Source organism: Tachyglossus aculeatus, chromosome 1 (assembly GCF_015852505.1).
Source record: "Tachyglossus aculeatus isolate mTacAcu1 chromosome 1, mTacAcu1.pri, whole genome shotgun sequence".
NCBI classification, from domain to species: Eukaryota; Metazoa; Chordata; class Mammalia; order Monotremata; family Tachyglossidae; genus Tachyglossus; species Tachyglossus aculeatus.
The window spans coordinates 27,399,703-27,411,080 of NC_052066.1; positions in this window are offsets into that span (position 1 = coordinate 27,399,703).

Genomic DNA, 11,378 nt, shown 5'->3' on the forward strand with positions numbered 1-11,378 from the left:
TAGAACATGACAGCAGAATTAAGAGTTCATTTTTCCAAAAGCATGAGCCTGCCTGGGTACAGTGCAACTTCCAGGATTAAGCATGTGACAACAGAGAGAGATAAGTTAGGGAGCTAGGAAGAGGCTGGAAGGGAATCAATTGATAGGTTAATCAGTGGTATTCGTTGAGCACTTACTCTGTGCCAAGCACTTGGGAGACTATGACATAGCCTGCCCTCGAGGGGCTTCCAATGTAGCAGAAGAAACAGTTACATGCATGCCCATGGGGTTCAACCCTGTGAGTAAAGCAGTGTGAGTTATCCTTAATGCAGGGATCTGCAATCAATCGATTGATGGTATTCATTCATTCATTCAATCGTATTTATTGAACGCTTACTGTGTGCAGAGCACTGTACTAAGCGCTTGGGAAGTACATTTATTGAGCGTTTAATGCGTATGGAGCACTGTACGAAGTGCTTGGGAGAGTACAATATAACAGATTTGGTAGCTCTAGACTGTGAGCTTGTTGTGAGCAGGAATGTGTCTCTTTGTTGTTATACTGTACTCTTCCAAGTGCGTAGCACAGTGCCCTGCACACAGTAAGCGCTCAATAAATGCGATTGAGTGAATGAATGAAGGAGCTTATGATTTAGCAGGGATACAGTTGTGGGTGGGGAATGTGTCTGTTTATTGTTGTATTGGTATTCTCCCAAGCACTCAGTACAGTGCTTGGCACACTGAAAGTGCTCAATAAATAAGACTGAAGTAATAAATGAATGAGAGTGAAGCAGGAAGTTTCTTCCCTAAGACCAGGGGAGGAGACATAACTGGAGCAGTCACTTCCCAGTCCTAGTGAGTAACTTAACTGAAATTCTCATGGAGAGAGAGTCCATCCAAACTAAATCCTGGGATTTCAATTACCCACACTGCTCTATTCCCTATTAGGACACATCAAGAGTTGGTTGTTAAGAATGAAAAATTAACCAGCCCAGAAAAGTATTTTACCAGTGCAGCCTCTCTCTGAGGAATAAAGAAAATTAAGTTATCATCAGACTCTTCTCCCTCCTGTCTCCAAACAAATTTTCAGTCTGCAGTGTTTTCCAAAGGTCTTCTAGCTGTTGATCGGCCTTTCCCAGGCTTACGCTCACTCTCCCAGCCCACCTGACAAACCGTAAAGCCCAGGCCGGGTGGGGGTGGGGGGTCAGAGGACCTGGGTTCTAGTTCCACCTTTGCCACTTGTCTGTTGTGTGACCTTGGGTAAGTCACTTAACTTCTCTGGGCCTCATTTTCCTCACTTGTAAATTGAGGGTTCAATCCTGGTTGGGCTGTGAGCCCCATGTGGGACAGGGATGGTGTGTGTGACCTGATTATTTCGTATCTACCCCAGCACTTGGCCTCGTGTCTGGCACATAAGAAGCACCTAACAAATACCACAATCGTCGTCGTCATCATCATCATCACCTCTGGTGCTAGCTCCCTATCACCCTCGTCCCCTTCCCATCCTAACTCCTGGAATGTACACCCCAACTGCTTTCCTAGCTTCTCCACCAACTCTGTTCCTGCCCTGGAGACTGTGCTCTCTAAGGCCAGGACCAAAGTAGTCTATTCCACCCTGATCCTCCTTGGCCTCTCAACTGCTGTGGAGGCCGCGAACCTCTCCCTCCTCTCCGAAATGCCTCAGGCCTCAGTTTTGCTGATACATGATTCACTGGTTTCTCCTCCACCCTTTCTGAGCGCTCCTTCTCTCTCTCAGTCATTCGCTGGCTCCTCTGCCTCTCATCCAAAGTCTCGGCTACTCCCTCCAGAAGGGTTTCCCATCTCCATGGCAACGGGAGACAGGTCGGATCCAGAGACTAGTTGCCGGGAGGGGAGAGGGGGTAGGCCAGAGTCCTGAACCTAGAAGGAAAGCATTCATTTCCCCACAGCAGAAGGGCCCAAAAAGGAAAGGTGGCCTCGATGGTAACTGCCCCTCCTAACCAGGCAGAATTTTCATTTTCCTTCCTCCTGCAAAGGATTTCCATCTGCCCACTCCCTCTTAATGATAATAATAAGAATAAGAACAATGGTATTTTTTAAGCTTACTATGCGGCAGACACTGCATTAAACGCTGGGGTGATTACAAGCAAATCATTTGGACCCAGCCCCTGTCCCGTATGGGACTCACAGTCTCAATCCCCATTTTACAGATGAGGGAACTGAGGCCCTGAGAATAATGATAATAATAATAATAATAGCATTTATTAAGCGCTTACTATGTGCAAAGCACTGTTCTAAGTGCTGGGGAGGTTGCAAGGTGATCAGGTTGTCCCACAGGGGGCTCACAGTCTTAATCCCCATTTTACAGATGAGGGAACTGAGGCATAGAGAAGTTAAGTGACATGCCCAAAGTTACGCAGCTGACAATTGGCAGAGTGGGGATTTGAACCCATGACTTCTGACTCCAAAGCCCGGGCTTTTTCCACTGAGCCACGCTGCTTCCGTGACCTTCTGACTTCCAACTCCTTGCCGCTACATCATGTTGCTTCTCCCTTCCCTGGGGGAGACAGAGGGCCTCTGAGAATAGAGTGCCCCTTTCAAACCCTTCTCCCCAGCCTCACCCTCTCAACAGTCAATCAATCAACCAATGAATGTTATTTATTGAGCACTTACTATGTGCAGAGCATTGTTCTAAGGGCTTGGGAGAGTACAAGAGAATTAGCAGACGGAATGGGCGAGTCCAACACTTTCCCAGAAGGGCTTAGGCCTGCTAAAAGTCAGTGGAGCTAAAAAGGAGATGCCGAAAGCCCTCAGCTCTCTGCCCTGCAGCCATACCTGCTGGCACACACGATTCTAGAGAGTCTAGAGAAGCAGCATGGCTCAGTGGAAAAAGCCCGGGCTTTGGAGTCACAGGTCATGGGTTCAAATTCTGGCTCCACCACTTAGCTGTGTGATTTGGGGCAAGTCACTTTACTTCTCTGTGCCTCAATTACCTCATCTGTAAAATGGGGATTAAGACTGTGAGCCTCCCATGGGACAACCGGATCACCTTGTAACCTCCCCAGCACTTAGAACAGTGCTTTGCACATAGTAAGCACTTAATAAATGCCATCATTATTATTCTACGCTCCCAACTTGGGCTGAACCGGGATCACTTTGCCTGCTGGAACAAAGAGGCAAGACTCCCTCCCGGCGTCAATACAAGCAACTGGGAAGAGAAGTCAGGTTCGTTACCCGAACTAACCCCGTTTTCATGAGGCCTTCCTGGAAAAAGGAAAGGAAGAGAAAAAGCGTTATCTCTGGTTTTCCTTCCCCCATCCATCTGTCTTGCTCATGTTGTCTCCACCGTGGCTCCTTGGGGAAACAGCCCTCTCTCTGCTGGAGACAAATAAAAAAAGGGGGAAGCAGCTTGCAGGAGGGGATCCCCTCTGCCGTTCAACACTTTCACCAGACAGCCTGCTTCTGCCAACATAGTCACAATTGCTGGAGGTCTGGGGCCCTCAGAAGAGGGAGGAAAAGAAAGATTCTGGAAGAAATCCACTCCTCAGGGCTGGCACTCTCTCCTCTCTCTCTCTCTCCTCACCCTTTTGGCTAACCCTCTAAACCTCAAAAACTCCCCTGGGGGATGGGGGCGAGTCTATTTTACATGATCCCTTGAATAAAACTTGGAATTTACCTGTCATTGAAAGAGTCTTTTCTTCCTTAATGATAATAGCATTTATTAAGCAGTTACTATGTGCAAAGCACTGCTCTAAGTGCTGGGGAGGTTACAAAGTGATCAGATTGTCCCACGGGAGGCTCGCAGTCTTAATCCCCATTTTACAGATGAGGTAACTGAGGCACAGAGAAGTGACTTGCCCGAAGTCACACAGCTGGCAATTGGCGGAGTGGGGATTTGAACCCGTGACCTCTGACTCCAAAGCCTGTGCTCTTTTCACTGAGCCACACTGGTTTTCTAGGGGGAGGGGAGTGAAAAGAAAGGGTCCATATTTCACAGAGAATAATCATGGTATTTATTCAGCGTTTATGACACGCCATAGAAGCAGCATGGTTTAGTGAAAAGAGCATCCTGGGGTGCAGAGGGCCAGATGAGGAACTCTTTTCTTCTAGGGTCAATCAATCAATCAATCATATTTATTGAGCGCTTACTGTGTGCAGAGCACTGTACTAAGCGCTTGGGAAGTACAAGTTGGCAACATATAGAGACAGTCCCTACCCAACAGTGGGCTCACAGTTTAGAAGAGGGAGACAGAGAACAAAACCAAACATATTAACAAAATAAATAGAATAGATATGTACAAGAAAAATAAATAGAGTAATAAATATGTACAAACATATATACATATATACAGGTGCTGTGGGGAAGGGAAGGAGGTAAGATGGGGGGAATGGAGAGGGGGACAAGGGGGAGAGGAAGGAGGGGGCTCAGTCTGGGAAGGCCTCCTGGAAAGAGTGTGGACCTGGGAATCAGAGGATCTGGGTTTTAATCCTAGCTTCACCTCATGTCTGCTGGGTGACCTTGGGCGAGTCACTTCACTTCTCTGTGCCTCAGTTACCTCATCTTCAAAATGGGGATTCGTTCATTCGTTCATTCAATTGTATTTATTGAGCGCTTACTGTGAGTAGAGCACTGTACTAAGCACTTGGGAAGTACAAGTTGGCAACATACAGAGGCGGTCCCTACCCAACAACGGGCTCACAGTCTAGAAGGGGGAGACAGACAACAAAACAAAACATGTGGACAGTTGTCGAATCTCTCACTTCTCAAGAAACTAAGTCTCTTAGTTACCCATCATAATGGGTAAGGGAGTCAACCCCACTGGCTCTGCATGAGATCAAATATTGTATTGGTCCATTTCCTCCCAAAAGCTGAAACTGTCCAATCTAACTGGTGGGCGCTCTGTGTTTTTGTTTTTGTTTTTTGTCTCAGTAAAGCCAATGGAGGGTGTTGGGATGAGATCTGACAACTGTCTGAAATCCTAAGGTAGTAAAGAGGTCAGTGAACTTCGTAGGGGCGGGGGGGGGGGGGAGGGGGGGCATCTTGATAACTAGTAATCTCAGTGACCGTCCTGAGTCAGCTTTTCTTTTTTCAAATGTGAGGATTTTGGTTTGTTTTCAATCAACTCTAACCACCACCTATCCCAGCACCTATCCTCATTCCAGCAGAACTGTGCTGATGCGGGAAATCATTTCACGAGAGAGATAATATTAGAGTTTTAGTCACAGACCTAAGGCAGACATGACATTTTAACAAGAAAGAAAAGGAAGATACTAATACACTGTGTGTTGCTGGGTGATACACACACACACTCTCACATACGCTTACATATATTTTGTTTTGTTGTCTGTCTCCCCCTTCTAGACTGTGATCCCACTGTTGGGTAGGGACCATCTCTATATGTTGCCAACTTGTACTTCCCAAGCGCTTAGTACAGTGCTCTGCACACAGTAAGCGCTCAATAAATACGATTGAATGAATACACACACACTCCTCTCACAGCCTTTATAGCACAGTGGCTTTCACCATGATCTCCAGATTTTCTATGTCTTTTTTGCTTTGGACCATTCTCAGTTCCAGTTAAGCAATACCTCTTCCCCCTCCTACTTAGATTGCAATCCCTGTTTGGGACAGAGACTGGATCTAATCTGATTTTGAGAAGCAGCATGGTTTAGTGGAAAGAGCCCGGGCTCGGGAGTCAGAGGTCGTGGGTTCTAATCCTGACTCCGCCACTAGTCAGCTGTGTGACTTATAGAGACGGTCCCTACCCAACAGTGGGCTCACAGTCTAGAAGGGGGAGACAGGCAACAAAATAACAAATGTTAACAAAATAAAATAAATAGAATAGTAAATATGTACAAGTAAAATAGAGTAATAAATCTGTACAAACATATATACAGGTGCTGTGGGGAGGGGAAGGAGGTAGGGCGGGGGGATGGGGAGGGGGAGCAGGGGGAGAGGAAGGAAGGGGCTCAGTCTGGGAAGGCCTCCTGGAGGAGGTGAGCTCTCAGTAGGACTTTGAAGGGAGGAAGAGAGCTAGTTTGGCGGATGTGCGGAGGGAGGGCATTCTCCCTGTGAGCCCCCTGTGGGACAACCTGATCACCTTGTCACTTCCCCTGGGCTTAGAACAGTGCTTTGCACATAGTAAGCGCTTAATAAATGCTATTATTATTACTATCATTATTATTATTCCCCAGTGCTCAGAACAGTGCACGGAACCTAGTAAGCATTTAACAAATACCCAGACTGAGAAGACTTGCCCAGACTGAGTCCCCCTCCTCCCTCTCCCCCTCATCCTGCTCCCCATCCCCCCCACCTTACCTCCTTCCCCTCCCCACACCACCTGTATATATATGTATATATGTATGTACATATTTATTACTCTATTGATTTGTACATATTTATTCTATTTATTGTATTTTGTTAATATGTTTTGTTTCGTTCTCTGTCTCCCCCTTCTAGACTGTGAGCCCGCTGTTGGGTAGGGACCGTCTCTCTATGTTGCCAACTTGTACTTCCCAAGTGCTTAGTACAGTGCTCTGCACACAGTAATCGCTCAATATATGCGATTGAATGAATGAAATACCACATTTAGCAGCCTGAAGCTGGAGGTGCAGGGGGCCGTCCTGCATCCCTACCGAGAGCATTTTGAAGTTTGTAGCCTTTTATGCGTGGCATTTAATAATAATAATAATAGTAATAACGATGATAATGATGATGGTATTTGTTAAGTGCATACTATGTGCAAAGCACTGTTAGTGCTAGGAAGGTTACAAGGTGATCGGGTTATCCCACAGGGGGCTTACAGTTTTAATCCCCATTTTACAGATGAGGTAACTGAGGCCCAGAGAAGTGAAGTGACTTGCCCCAAGTCACACAGCTGACAGTTGGCAGAGCCGGAATTTGAACCCATGACCTCTGACTCCAAAGCCCGGGCTCTTTCCACTGAGCCAAGTGTTTACTATAATTAAGTGTTTACTATGAGCCGGGCACCATACTAAGCACAAGGGTGAGCCCCCTCCTTCCCCTCCTGAGCCCCCTCCTTCCCCTCCTCATCCCCCCTGCCTTACCTCCTTCCCCTCCCCACACCACCTGTATATACGTATATATGTTTGTACATATTTATTACTCTATTTTACTTGTACATATTTCTTCTGTTTATTTCATTTTGTTAATCTGTTTTGCTTTGTCATCTGTCTCCCCGTGCTAGACTGTGAGCCCGCCGTTGGGTAGGGACCGTCTCTCCATGTTGCCAACTTGGACTTCCCAAGTGCTTAGTCCAGTGCTCTGCACACAGGCAGCGCTCAATAAATACGAATGAATGAATGAAATACCACATTTAGCACCACGAAGCTGGAGGTGCAGGGGGCCGTTCTGCATCCCTACCGAGAGCATTTTGAAGTTTGTAGACTTTTTATGCGGATTTTAGTGATTTGGGCCATTTTCCTCTGGTTCTCCTTCTGCGGAAGGCCGGAGCATGGGGGCCCCCTGCTGGCTCAGCCGCGTACTACCTCAGTTACCTCATCTGTAAAATGGGGATTTAGTCTGTGAGCCCCACATGGGACAACCTCATCACTTTATATCCCTCCAGCGCTTAGAACAGTGCTTGGCACATAGTAAGCGCTTAACAAATACCATCATTATCATTATTGTCATTACTACCTAGCCATGGTCCACCCCAAAACCCAAACAATTCGTTTAATCCACTGGGTTTCTATCTAGCATGGCTCAGTGGAAAGACCCCGGGCTTTGGAGTCAGAGGTCATGGGTTCGAATCCCGGCTCCACCACATGTCTGCTGTGTGACCTTGGGCGAGTCACTTAACTTCTCTGAGCCTCAGTTCCCTCATCTGTAAAATGGGGATTAAGACCGTGAGCCCCAACTGGGACAACTTGATCACCTTGTATCCCCCCCTGCCAGCACTTAGAACAGTGCTCTACCCATAGTAAGCGCTTAACAAATGCCATTATTATTATTATTATTATTATTATTATTATTATTATTATTATTATTATTTATACAGAGAAGCAGTGTTGCTTAATGGAAGCCAGAAGGGCCTGCATTCAAATCCCAGCTCGGCCGATTTGCTTGTATCCACCCCAGCGCTTAGAACAGTGCCTGACACATTCATTCAGTCTTTCAATCGTACTTATTGAGCACTTACTGTGTGCAGAGCACTGTACTAAGCGCTTGGGAAGTACAAGTCGGCAACATGTAGAGACGGTCCCTACCCAACAACAGGCTCACAGTCTAAAAGCAGTCTAGAGAAGCAGTGTGGCTCAGGGGAAAGAGCCCGGGCTTGGGAGTCAGAGGTCATGGGTTCAGATCCCGACTCCGCCAACTGTCAGCTGTGTGACTTTGGGCAAGTCACTTCACTTCTCTGGGCCTCAGTTTCCTCAACTGTAAAATGGGGACAAAAACTGTGAGCCCCACATGGGACAACCTGATCACCTTGTATCCTCCCCAGCGCTTAGAACAGTGCTTTGCACATAGTAAGCGCTTAACAAATGCCATTATTATTATTATTAGAAGGGGGAGACGGACAACAAAACCCACTGTTGGGTAGGGACCGTCTCTATATGTTGCAACTTGTACTTCCCAAGTGCTTAGTACAGTGCTCAGCACACAGTAAGCACTCAATAAATATAGTTGAATGAATGAACAAAACAAAACATGTGGACAGGCGTCAAGTCGTCAGAACAAATAGAATTAAAGCTAGATGCACATCATTAACAAAATAAATAGAATAGTAAATATTTACAAGTAAAATAAATAGAGTAATAAATCTGTACAAACACATATTCAGGTGCCGTGGGGAGGGGAAGGAGGTAGGGCAGGAGGAAAAAGTAGTAAGTGCCTAACAAATACCACGGTTATTGTTATTTTCCAATAATATTCAGTCCCTCTCAGGCAGAGCAATTGCAGCAGTTGCAATCACTCGTCCTCTTTATCATTCACAGCATCTCTTCGAGGCAGGGGGGAGAAGATAGAAACAGCCTCACCGGACGTCAGAGCCCGTTGCCAGTGAGATCTGGAATGTTACTGGAAATGAAGAAGCACGTTATAATAATCCCTTCCCATGCGCGGAACACATGATTGATTGACTCTGACAGCCCCTGTCTGCCTTGCTGTCCCAATATAGTGGCTGAAATGGATGAACCCCCTGATTAGGAGCCAAAATCTAATCGGTGGGTGCTCATTCAATCGATTCAAAGGTATTTATCAAGCACTTACTGTGTGCAGAGCACTGTACTAAGCACTTGGGAGAGTATGGTACAACAGTAAACAGATACATTCCCTGCCCACCTTGAGAGTGTGACAACGACCCAGGATGACAAAGGCAATCGATCTATGGATGGTATTTATTAAGCACATACTGTGTGCAGAGCACTGTACTAAGCGCTTGGGAGAAGTAGAATATAACAATATAACAAAGTTGGTGCAAATAGGGGAAGTGGGGGCTTAGTCATGGAACGCCTCTTGGAGGAGATGTAATTTTAGGAGGACTTTGAAATGCGGAGAGGTGTAGCCTGTCATATGAAAGGGCCTTGAGTTTAAGTCAAGAGGGACTCGGTGGAAAGGGGTCCAAACCGAGATATTCAAGATCGAGATACACTAAATAGATTGGCGTTAGAGGGGTCAAGAGAAAGGCGTGGGTTGTAGTATTCATTCATTCAATCGCATTTATTGAGCGCTTACTGGGTGCAGAGCACTGTACAAAGCGCTTGGGAAGCCCAAGTTGGCAACATATAGAGACGGTCCCTACCCAACAGTGGGCTCACAGTCTACAAGGGGGAGACAGACAACAAAACATATTAACAAAATAAAATAAATAGAATCAATCAGTCAATCGTATTTATTGAGCGCTTACTGTGTGCAGAGCACTGTACTAAGCGCTTGGGAAGTACAAACTGGCAACATATAGAGACAGTCCCTACCCAACAGTGGGCTCATAGTCTAGAAGGGGGAGACAGAGAACAAAACCAAACATACTAACAAAATAAAATAAATAGAATAGATAAGTACAAGTAAAATAAATAAATGAACAGAGTAATAAATATGTACAAACATATATACATATATACAGGTGCTGTGGGGAATGGAGGAGGTGCAGAGAGGGGTGGCAGCATGGCTCAGTGGAAAGAGCCCGGGCTTGGGAGCCCGGCTCCGCTGCTTGTCAGCTGAGTGACTTTGGGCAAGTCACTTCACTTCTCTGGGCCTCAGTTATCTCATCTGTAAAATGGGGAATAAGATTGTGAGCCCCAAATGGGACAACCTGATCACCTTGTATCCTCCCCAGCACTTGGAACAGTGCTTTGCACATTGTAAGCACTTAAATACCAAAATTATTATTATTATTATTACATGAAGGAGGAGGGAGATTCAGGCAAGAGGGAGCCTGGTTGCATAGGATTGCAAAGAGAGGGAAAAGGTTAGGACACAGAAAGTCAGTTGGTATTAGAGGGGTGAAGTGTGAGGGCTGGCTTGTAATGGGAAAGGACTGAAGAGGACTAATAGGGAGAGCTGATGATGATGATAATGGCATTTATTAAGCGCTTACTATGTGCAAAGCACTGTTCTAAGCGCTTGAGAGGTTACAAGGTGATCAGGTTGTCCCACGGGGGGCTCACAGTCTTCATCTCCATTTTACAGATGAGGGAACTGAGGCCCAGAGAAGTGAAGTGACTCACCCAAAGTCACACAGCCAAGTGGCGGAGCCGGGATTTTAACCCATGACCTCTGACTCCAAAGCCCAGGCTCTTTCCCCTGCTTAGTACAGTGCTCTGCACACAGTAAGCGCTCAATAAATACGATTGAGCCCACTGTTGGGTAGGGACTGTCTCTATATGTTGCCAACTTGTACTTCCCAAGTGCTTAGTACAATGCTCTGCACACAGTAAGCGCTCAATAAATATGATTGATTGATTTCCCCCGAACCACACTGCTTCTCTAAGTGACATTTAAGTGGAAAGAGACCGGGCTTTGGAGTCAGAGGTCATGGGTTCAAATCCCGGCTCCGCCAACTGTCAGCTGGGTGACCTCGGGCAAGTCACTTCACTTCTCTGGGCCTCAGTTACCTCACCGCTGATTAAAGACAATGGTGAGGGGTTTCTGTTGATGCAGAGATGGATGGAAAAGCTCTGGAGGTTTTTGAGGAGTTGGAGACGTGCAGAACAATAGTCAAGAAAAGTGATTGTGGCCCCAGAGTGAAGTATGGACTGAAGAGGGGGAAGACAGGAGGAAGGGAGGTCCGGGAGGAAACTGTGAGCCCGTTGTTGGGTAGGGACCGTCTCTATATCAATCGTATTTATTGAGCGCTTACTGTGTGCAGAGCACTGTACTAAGTGCATGGGAAGTACAAGTTGGCAACATATAGAGACAGTCCTTACCCAACCGACTTGTACTTCCCAAGCGTTTAGTACAG